Here is a 9,182-nt window from a genome sequence, read left to right on the forward strand (position 1 = left end):
CTAAAGGAAAATGAGTTATTTAAAGAGGGTCTGTTTGTGTGGAATTCTTTCTGCCTGAACTCCCCATGTATTGTGATCAGGATATGTCTTTCTTCCTGGTGTAGGGAGGGCATGGTTCACATGGGGGTTTTATTTTCTCCTTTCAGCAGGAAAAAGATAGGTCAGAGTGCCTTTCGTTTTCTATATAATTTTAGCTAATTAATTAATTTTGCTTGTGCTGGGTCTTTGTTGTTGCACAGGCTTTTGTCTAGTTGCAGCAAGTGGAGCAAGTGGAGACTACTTTCTCGTTGCAGTGTATGGGCTTCTCACTGTGGTAGCTTCTTACTGTGGAGCATGGGCCCTAGGGTGTGCAGGCTTCAGTAGTTGCAACATGTGGGCCCAGTAGGGGCAGGCTCCAGGGCACAGGCTCAATAGTTGTGCTGCCCAGGCTCAGCTGCTCTGTGGCATGCAGGATCCTCTGGGACCAGGGGTCGAACCTGTGTCTCCTGCATTGGCAGGCGGCCTCTTCACCACTGAGCCACCTGGGAAGCCTCAGAGTACCTTTCTTAACACCTGCTGTTTTCCAAATGCTTCTAACTCAAAATAATCCTTAGGCAAAGGTGTCATTTTGTAGGGTGGCATATTCTGCCACCCTTCGGGGGAAAGGACATACTAAGACATAATGGAAAGACACTGTGGCAAGTGCAAGAGAAGCGTGCACATGGCACTGAAAGACAGTAAACCCAGAATAAAAAAACCATGAGAATGTACGCGAGAAGGGATGGTATTTGGAAGTCTTCGGTTATCCCCCAAACAGAGTGGCGTAGGATGAGTAGGTGATGGCTAGGCTGGCAGAAGGTTTGATGGTGCAGTTGGTGAGTAGAAGCCACGTGCAAAGATGAGAAAACAGTGTGTTGATGGTGTGAGCTTGGTACACAAGCAGTCTACTGCTTTTAGAGCCTAAATTGTCAGGCAGAGATTGAGGGGATTGATCTTGGAGAGGAAGCAGGGTTTGTTGGAGGTGTGGAGGTATGGAAGGGAGAGTTCTTAAACAAGGGAGAGTCCTGCTGAGATTTTGATTTTAGCGAGTTCACTTTGGCTGTGTTACTGGATGTTGGTTTGAGTAGGACTCATTTGGGGGCTGGTGCCTCAATAGAGGGAGAGATGGTGAGGTCACAAAGAAGATGGTACCATTAGGAGGCAAACTTAGCAAGACTTAGCAAAGGTTAGATTTGGGGGTCAGGGAGAGCATGAGGAGAGGACAAAATGGAACTTGACTCCCAGATTCTAGCTTAGGTGATGAGGTTATTTTTGGTCCCACAAACTGGGTTAATGAATACAGAAAAAGGAACATGCATGTCTTGGTCAGGGTCTCCATAGGAAACAGGAATAATGCTCAGGCTGTGCAATTGGAAGAGAGTTTAATACCTAAGTTATTTACAAAGACGGTGGAAGGGTATAGAAACCATGAGGAGTACAGAGGAGCCTCAGAAAATTAAAAATAGAATTACCGTATGATCCAGCAATTCCACTTCTGAGAATATATCCAAAGGAAATGAAAACACTAACTCAGAAAGTTATCAGCACCCCCCCCACCATGTCTGTAGTGGCATTATTTACAATAGCCAAGACATGGAAACAGCCTAAGTGTCCATCAGTGGATGGGTGGGTAAAGAAGTTGTGGTACATATATACACAATGGAACATTATTCAGCCACAAAAGAATGAGAAAACCCTGCCACTTGCAACAACATGGATGGATATGGAACACATCATGCTAAATGAAATAAGTCAGACAGAGAAAGACAGAAATACTCACAAATAAGTATGATCTCACATGTGAATCTAAAACAAACCCCCTCCCCCAAACTCATAGAAATAGAGGTCAGATTTGTGGTTTTCAGAGGCAAAGTTGGGGGAGGAGGAATCTGAGGAAGGTGGTCAAAAGGGTACAGACTTCCGTTTACAAGACAAATAAGTATTTGGGAGGTAACATACAGCATGATATCTATAGTTAACACTGCCATCTGATAGAAGCACAAGAGTTGTTGAGAGAGTAAATCCTAAGAATTCTCACGCAGGGGAAATATTTTTTTCTTTTTTTACTCCCTTCTCTTTTTATTGTTTCTATGTGAGAGGATGGATGCTAACTAAACTTATTGTGGTAATCATTTCACAATATACCTAAGTCAAGCCATTATTCTGTACATCTTAAACATAAATTAATATATGTCAATGATAATGCCATAAAACTAGAGAAAAAAGCTATAATGAATAAGGCAGCTTACCTGGGACTAGTGAAAGCAGAATAAAGGAAGGAAAGCTGTTGTCAACCCTAGACTTAGAGGGAACCACTACTGGAACCCCGGAGACAGGGCTGGGTGGAGAAGGCAGCCAGATAGCAACTCTGACCTTAGTCTAGGAACAGGGAAGCAGTCAACCTGTTCCAGCCATGTAGGGAGGGGAAGGGAGAGAACTGCTCACTGTGAGTAGCCCATTCTGGGCTTTCCTTCTGCTCTTCTGCTGGGATCTCTCATTGGCCAACTCCAAATATAAATGGAAGCGGAGGGCAAGAAACTTGTTCTCTTAGAGCAAGAGTGAATCTGGAGGTGCAAAGAGAAATTATGTGGCTCCGTGTTGGTGAAGAAGGTAGTGAGTTCAGCTCTGAAAAGGGGGAGTTTGAGGTTTTGAGGGATGCCTGGAGGGTATACATGCAGCGTAATGTTTAGGGAAAGAATGAGTTCTGGAGGCAGCAGTACGTATTTATGTCTGAGAGTCACCAATTATGAAACATTGTTAACCTTCCCTATGCTTCAGTTTCCTCATCTGTAAAAATAGAGAATCATCATACTACCTACCTTTTAGAGTTGTTATGGATTCTAAGTGCATTAACACATAAATTATGCAGAATGGTGCCTGGCACGTAGAAGGCAGTAAATAAATATCTGCTGCTAATAACTATTAGCCATATGGAAATACCAAGCCAGCAGGTGCATATATGAATCTGAGGGTTGGAGAAGAGAAATTACATTCATATAGTTTTGAGGGAAGTTATGATACTGAGGTCACCCAGGGAAAGTGTCTAGAGTAGCACTGTCCAATAGAAATAGATATCTGAAATTTTTAAAATGAAAATCCATGACATTAAAAATCAAATAGGAACAGTTGAAATTATTCTTGATAATATAGTTTCTTTAGTCCAATGTCCAAATGTTAGTGTTTCAATATATATTCAATATTTAAAAAGCTAATGAGATATTTTACTTTCTTTTTTTGTACTAAGTCTTTGACATTTGGAGTGGATTTTTTTCCTTATAATACATCTCAGTTTGAACTAGTAAGTTTTAAAAGCTCAATAGCCACAAATGTTAGTGGCTTCTGTATTGAGCAGTGCTGGTCTAGAGTCAGAAAGACAGGACTACCAGGAGAGGTCTCTAAAAGTACTCATGGTTAAGGTTCTGGGGCAGGATAAAGAAACTGGAATAAAAAAGGCAAGGCTGTAGGAATAAGAATAAAGTGTTGCTGCAAACATCCGGGGCGTAGAGTAGTCATTCATAGTCATTTTAAAGATTTTCAGATACAGCAGCCAGTCCTGTAGAAATAGGTCTATAAAATGCCCACTAAATTCGCCAAGCTTTCAACAACCCAGTTGTCGGTGACCTGGGAGGAGATGGTTTTTATTTTATTTTTCAAAAGAAGGTTAACCATGTCAATGTATGACAGGAGCCACTGCAGTGTTGTAAAGTGATTGACCTCCAACTAATAAAAATAAATGAAAAAAAAAAAAAGAAGGTTAACCAGATGAGGGATAGGAATGAGCTGCATGGTTGTGTTGGAGGAAGAGCTAAGGTCCTGGGGAAGTTTAAAAATTTTAGGAGGGCATGAGCACGCACCAGAGCTTCTCAGTTACCTCTTCAAACCAGGACAAGCTCAAAGTGTCATATTTACTCACTTTCTATCTCTTCTTCTAACTTCTATGTCTTCTTCACTTCTGTTGCGGTATCATCTTTATTGATTTCTTTGCTTCTCATTTTATAGTCTAATCTACCTCCTTTACATATGTTTTAGGAGATTGTAGTAGGTTACAAGTATCATTAATGTTGGAAATTATGTGTCTATCCAGCAAACTCTAGATCCAGCAAGCTCTAATTGGCTCTAATTTGTACACTTGCTGTTTACTCATCAACATTCATTTCCCACTTTCCCCTTTCATTAAGCCTCTTATTCCCACTTTAAAATCCATGTGACTCTAAAGATGACGCATGTGACCTAGACTAGTCCATCTCCTTTGACACACAGGTTGGTCCCTATGTGACATTTGACCTAAGTCTGCCAATTAGAGTGAATCTTAAGTTTTGCTTGGAATGTTAGGATAAGGGTGTTATCTCTGCCTCTAGATGGTATGGTATGCAGATATGAAATCTAGAGTTGTTACAGATATATTTGCTCTACCAGGGAATGTAACCTGAGGATAAGGCAAATACAGAGAGGAAAGGAGAGTTCAGAGGGTCACAGAGAAATGAAGCCAGAGCCCTAAGGATAAGAAATGGGGTCAAGCCATGTTTAAAGTCTCCCTTGGGGAATTTTGTTGTGAACCAATAAATTACCTTTATTTTTTAAGACATCCCCAATTGTACTTTTGATTACTTCCAATAAAAAATATCCACTCCAAAGCTTGCCATTTGCCTGTCATTTTGTTAGAATCTTGGGATAATTTTACTGCTCTCTGTTGTTGTTGTTGTTCAGTCGCTAAGTTGTGTCTGACTCTTTGTAACCCCACAGACTGCAGCACACCAGGCTCCTCTGTCCTTCACTATCTCCTGGAGTTTGCTCAAATTCACGTCAATCAAGCCGGTGATGTTGTCTAACCATCTCATCCTTTGCCGCCCCCTCTACTTTGGCCTTCAATCTTTCCCAGCATCAGGGTCTTTTCCATTTTTTTTTCCTTTTACACAAATACTTTGCTATTTTATTACTGCTTAAAATTCTTAAACAATTCTTGCCTATACTGATGTTGACAATTAGTATTATCTCACACAGAGCAAAATCTAACCTTGATTTTAAGGAGTTTCAGGGTCTAAAATGCCCTTCAGAGTCTTCCTTGGATGTTCAGTGGTTAAGACTCTAGGCTTAATGCAGGGAGCATGGGTTTGATCCCTGGTCAGGGAACTAAGATCCTGCATGCAGCACAGCACACACACAAAATGCCCTTCATAAGATGGCCTTGCCTACTTGCATCCTCCTGTAGCTTTTACCCTCTGATATTAATGAACTATTTGGGGATTCCCTGGCAGTCTAGTGGTTAAGAATCTGCCTGCCAATTCAGGGGACAAGGGTTCAATCCCTGGTCTGGGAAGATCCCATATGCCATGGAGCAACTAAGCCCGTGTGTCACAGCTACTGAGCCTGTGCTCTAGAGCCCTCAAGTCGCCACCACCGAGCCCACATGTGGCACCTACTGAAGTCCGTGTGTCTTAGAGCCCATGTTCCGCAACAAGAGAAGCCACCACAATGAGAAGCCCATGCATTGCAACTAGAGTAGCCCCTGCTCACCACAACTAGAGAAAAGACTGCACGTGGCAGCAAAGACCCAGTGCAGTTAAAAATAAATAAAATAATTTTAAAAATGAACTCTTTGTAATTTTCTAACACATTCTGGAAATATTAAGATATGGCCACAAATTATTTGAAACTACTCCAATTATGATGTGATGTATATGTCTCCTCTTATGTTTTCTGCTAGAAACATTGTAGAGTTCAAGAACAGCTATGTCAAGAGCTATGAAGGATCTGAGATTTTAAATATAACATAATAAATTATCCTGCCATAATTTCATGAATGTTTGCAGAAGACAGGAGACTCCTTGATCAGAGACAAAAAAATAAAGCTTGCTCAGTTGTATGTGACTCTTTGGGACCCCATAGAATAGTCCATGGAACTCTCAAGGCCAGAATACCGGAGTGGGTAGCCGTTCCCTTCTTCAGGGGAACTTCCCAACCCAGGGGTCGAACCCAGGTCTCCCACATTGCAGGCAGATTCATTACCAGCTGAGAAACCAGGGAAGCCCAATCAGGGACAAAAGAACATATTTCTCTTGACAATAGTGGTAGCTAGAGTATCAACATTTCTGCTCATTCCCTAAGTGCCAGCTCCTACCAGGTAATACAGATAGGGGTGGGTGATGCCTAAACATGAATTGGGTTGCATTACAGGAGAGGAACCCCAAGCCTAAGGAACCTCTTTTTTTTTTTTTTTTAATAGAAGTCAGTAAACCTGGCTGCCCAGGTTTGACCTGGAGAGAGACATTATCTTGATTAGACTGGATAGTAAATGAACCTGCCCTTTGCTCTGGATGAAGACACTGTTGTCTTCCAAGGCTGTTTATGCAAACATCCTTTAAAAGATAGTATGAAACAAGAGTCATTTTACTGGCAAGAGGAACAGAAATCTGAGAGACCCAGGAAGATTTGTCTCCCAAGAAACACATGGAGAGATCATTTACACTAGTTATTTTTCAGATCATGAAAGTCTTCAAAGAGAAGGTAATCCATAAACTGAGTCTTGAAATTTATCAGTAGACATTCACCAGGCAGGTGGTGCTACTAGGACATTTTATGATTCAGAAGCAATTTTATGCAATAGTATAGAATGATGACTGGGAAACTGAAGATGGTTTGGCATGGATGCGGTGCAGGATGTAAGGGAGGAAAGCTTCTAGTGTGAGATGATTGAAGAGGTAGGTCAGAGGTGTGCCATGCTGGGTGGTACAGACTTCATCCTTTAACCAACAGGAAGCCAGTGAAGGTTTTTAAGCAACTGAAGCATGTGATCAGATTTTCACATTATGAAGATCTATCTAGCTGAGACAGAAAGGGTATTCCAGGCAAAAAGAACAACATGGACAAGATGGAGACATTAAAAGTGCCAGATGAATTGAGGGAACTATAGCAGATTTTTGAACATGATGGTCATTGCAACATTCATCAATGTGAATGTTTATTAAGAGTGTCTCAACAGCTTTCAATGAGTCAGCAGTGTGCCAATTGTTAAGCTGAGGCATAACCTGGGGAAGTCTAGGGCTATGCCACATTAAATTAGGATAAGCTAATTCATGTCTGAATAATCCACTGTGAATGAAGAGACTCAAGTTGGCAATTAGGCTTCATCTTAACTGCCTGCTTTGATTGTTTCTGATGGGCCACCTGGAATGTGATGTTACGTATTCTTAACATTCTCAGCCCAATTCTGATCTCCATTGTAAATAAGAAAATATTTACTTCATTTTGTCTGCTATGGATAAAACAATGGCGGGTTAACAATATGTTTGCTGACAGTAGGCTAGGGTATAAGGTTTGGTCAAAGTTATTACTGAGAAGTGGAAATGTACACAAGGGCCAGGATCTGTAGCAGGAGTAGTTATATAGCCATGGGAATGTTAGGAGCACAAATGAGATGACAGGAGAGCATACATAAGCTGGAAACAGAAACAATTAGGTTTTCAAGCCAAGGTCTATATCTAAAGTATGAGATACATGAGGCAACAGCAAGGTTAGGGACAGAGATGTTTCAGATTTTACCAAAGGGGTAAGTTATTGATGAAAGATTTTTTTTTAATGAGGTGACTTGAATCATCTTGCTCCAGACCCCACAATTTGATCCTGGCGCTTGACGGTAATGGAGATGAAAGTGACTCTAGAGTGTCATTGTCAGCACCTAAGAATACAGAGAATTGGTCTCCTTTGGTTGAGGGTTTTTCAATTTTTGTCAAAAGTAAGCCCTTAGTAAGTAATCTTGGTTTGCTGTATTACTTGACAGTATTCATTCTTTTGGGGCTTCCTCAGTGGCTCAGTGGTAAAGAGTCCACCTGCAACACGGAAGACATAGGTTCGATCCCTGGGTTGGGAAGATTCCCTGGAGAAGGGAATGGCAACCCACTCCAGTATTCTTGCCTGGAGAATCCCATGGACAGAGGAGCTTGGCAGGCTATAGCCATAGGGTCACAAAGAGTCAGACATGACTGAAGTGACTGAGCATGCATGCATTTATTCTGTTATAGAGGATAAGTGAAACAAATGAGGTAGATGAAACTCATAAGGTGTGGTTTGTTAGATATAGATAAAATTAATACAATGTTAAGCATAGACAGTAAGTTAATTATATATAGGACATATTTAAGATAGATGTTGGAAAATATGGTAAAAACAATGGAACCAAACAATAACAACAACAACAATAGAACCAAGACTGTCATATATACATTTATATATATGTGTAAAGAGCTAAAGGAACCAAAAAGCACAAAATATTCATGATATACTATGTAAGCATGAGGCACATAACGCACTTGACATTCAATGTTCAATATTCAATACTGAGTACCCAATATTGAAGTTCTTAGTATTAAGTTAATCACTCATCAGTGATATCATTCTGGCCCTGTGTTCTGCCCAAAAATGTCATTTAGCAGTCTAGATAGTATGCTATATTCTTTTCCTTGGATCTCACAAGCTTGTGTTGACTCTAGTCACCTTATATCTCTGTGTTCCTCTGCTCAAACCAGCGCTGGTCCTTCAAACTACACCATCAGTGGAGAAAGCTGATGTGGTGGGAAGACAAAACATGTGAATGTCATAATAGAGGATGCATGTAGTATAGTTTTTCCATCCTTTCAAAACTTTAAATATGTTGCTCCATTGTCTTCTTGCTTTCATACTATCTGACCAGAAATGTCCTGTACTGTAATTATCATGTAATTTTTTTCTCCTTTTTCTGAGCTCAAGACTTTCTCTTAATCTCTGGATTTCAGTAGTTTGAATATGATGTGTGTGTGTGTGTGTGTGTGTGTGTGTGTGTGTGTGTGGTGTATTTATCTAGTTTGATGTTCTCTGAGGTTCTTGAATCTAGGGCTTGATATTTCATTTATGTTGGAAAACTCTCCACCATTATATCTTTAAATACTTCTTTTGTCTCTTTTTCTCATACTCTTACAATTGAAATTGGGATTTCAATTACAAATAGTGGTGTTATGCAGTTTGATATTGACCTCATAGCTCATGCATATTCTATACTTTTTTTCAATTTTTTTCTTCTTTGTATTTTAATTTCTATTTTCCTATCTTCAAGATCACACATTCCTTTCTTGGATGTTTTAAATCTAATGGTAAGTTTGTCCAAGGAATTCTTCATCTCTGTTATTGTGGTT

Source organism: Odocoileus virginianus, chromosome 18 (assembly GCF_023699985.2).
Source record: "Odocoileus virginianus isolate 20LAN1187 ecotype Illinois chromosome 18, Ovbor_1.2, whole genome shotgun sequence".
Taxonomy (NCBI): domain Eukaryota; kingdom Metazoa; phylum Chordata; class Mammalia; order Artiodactyla; family Cervidae; genus Odocoileus; species Odocoileus virginianus.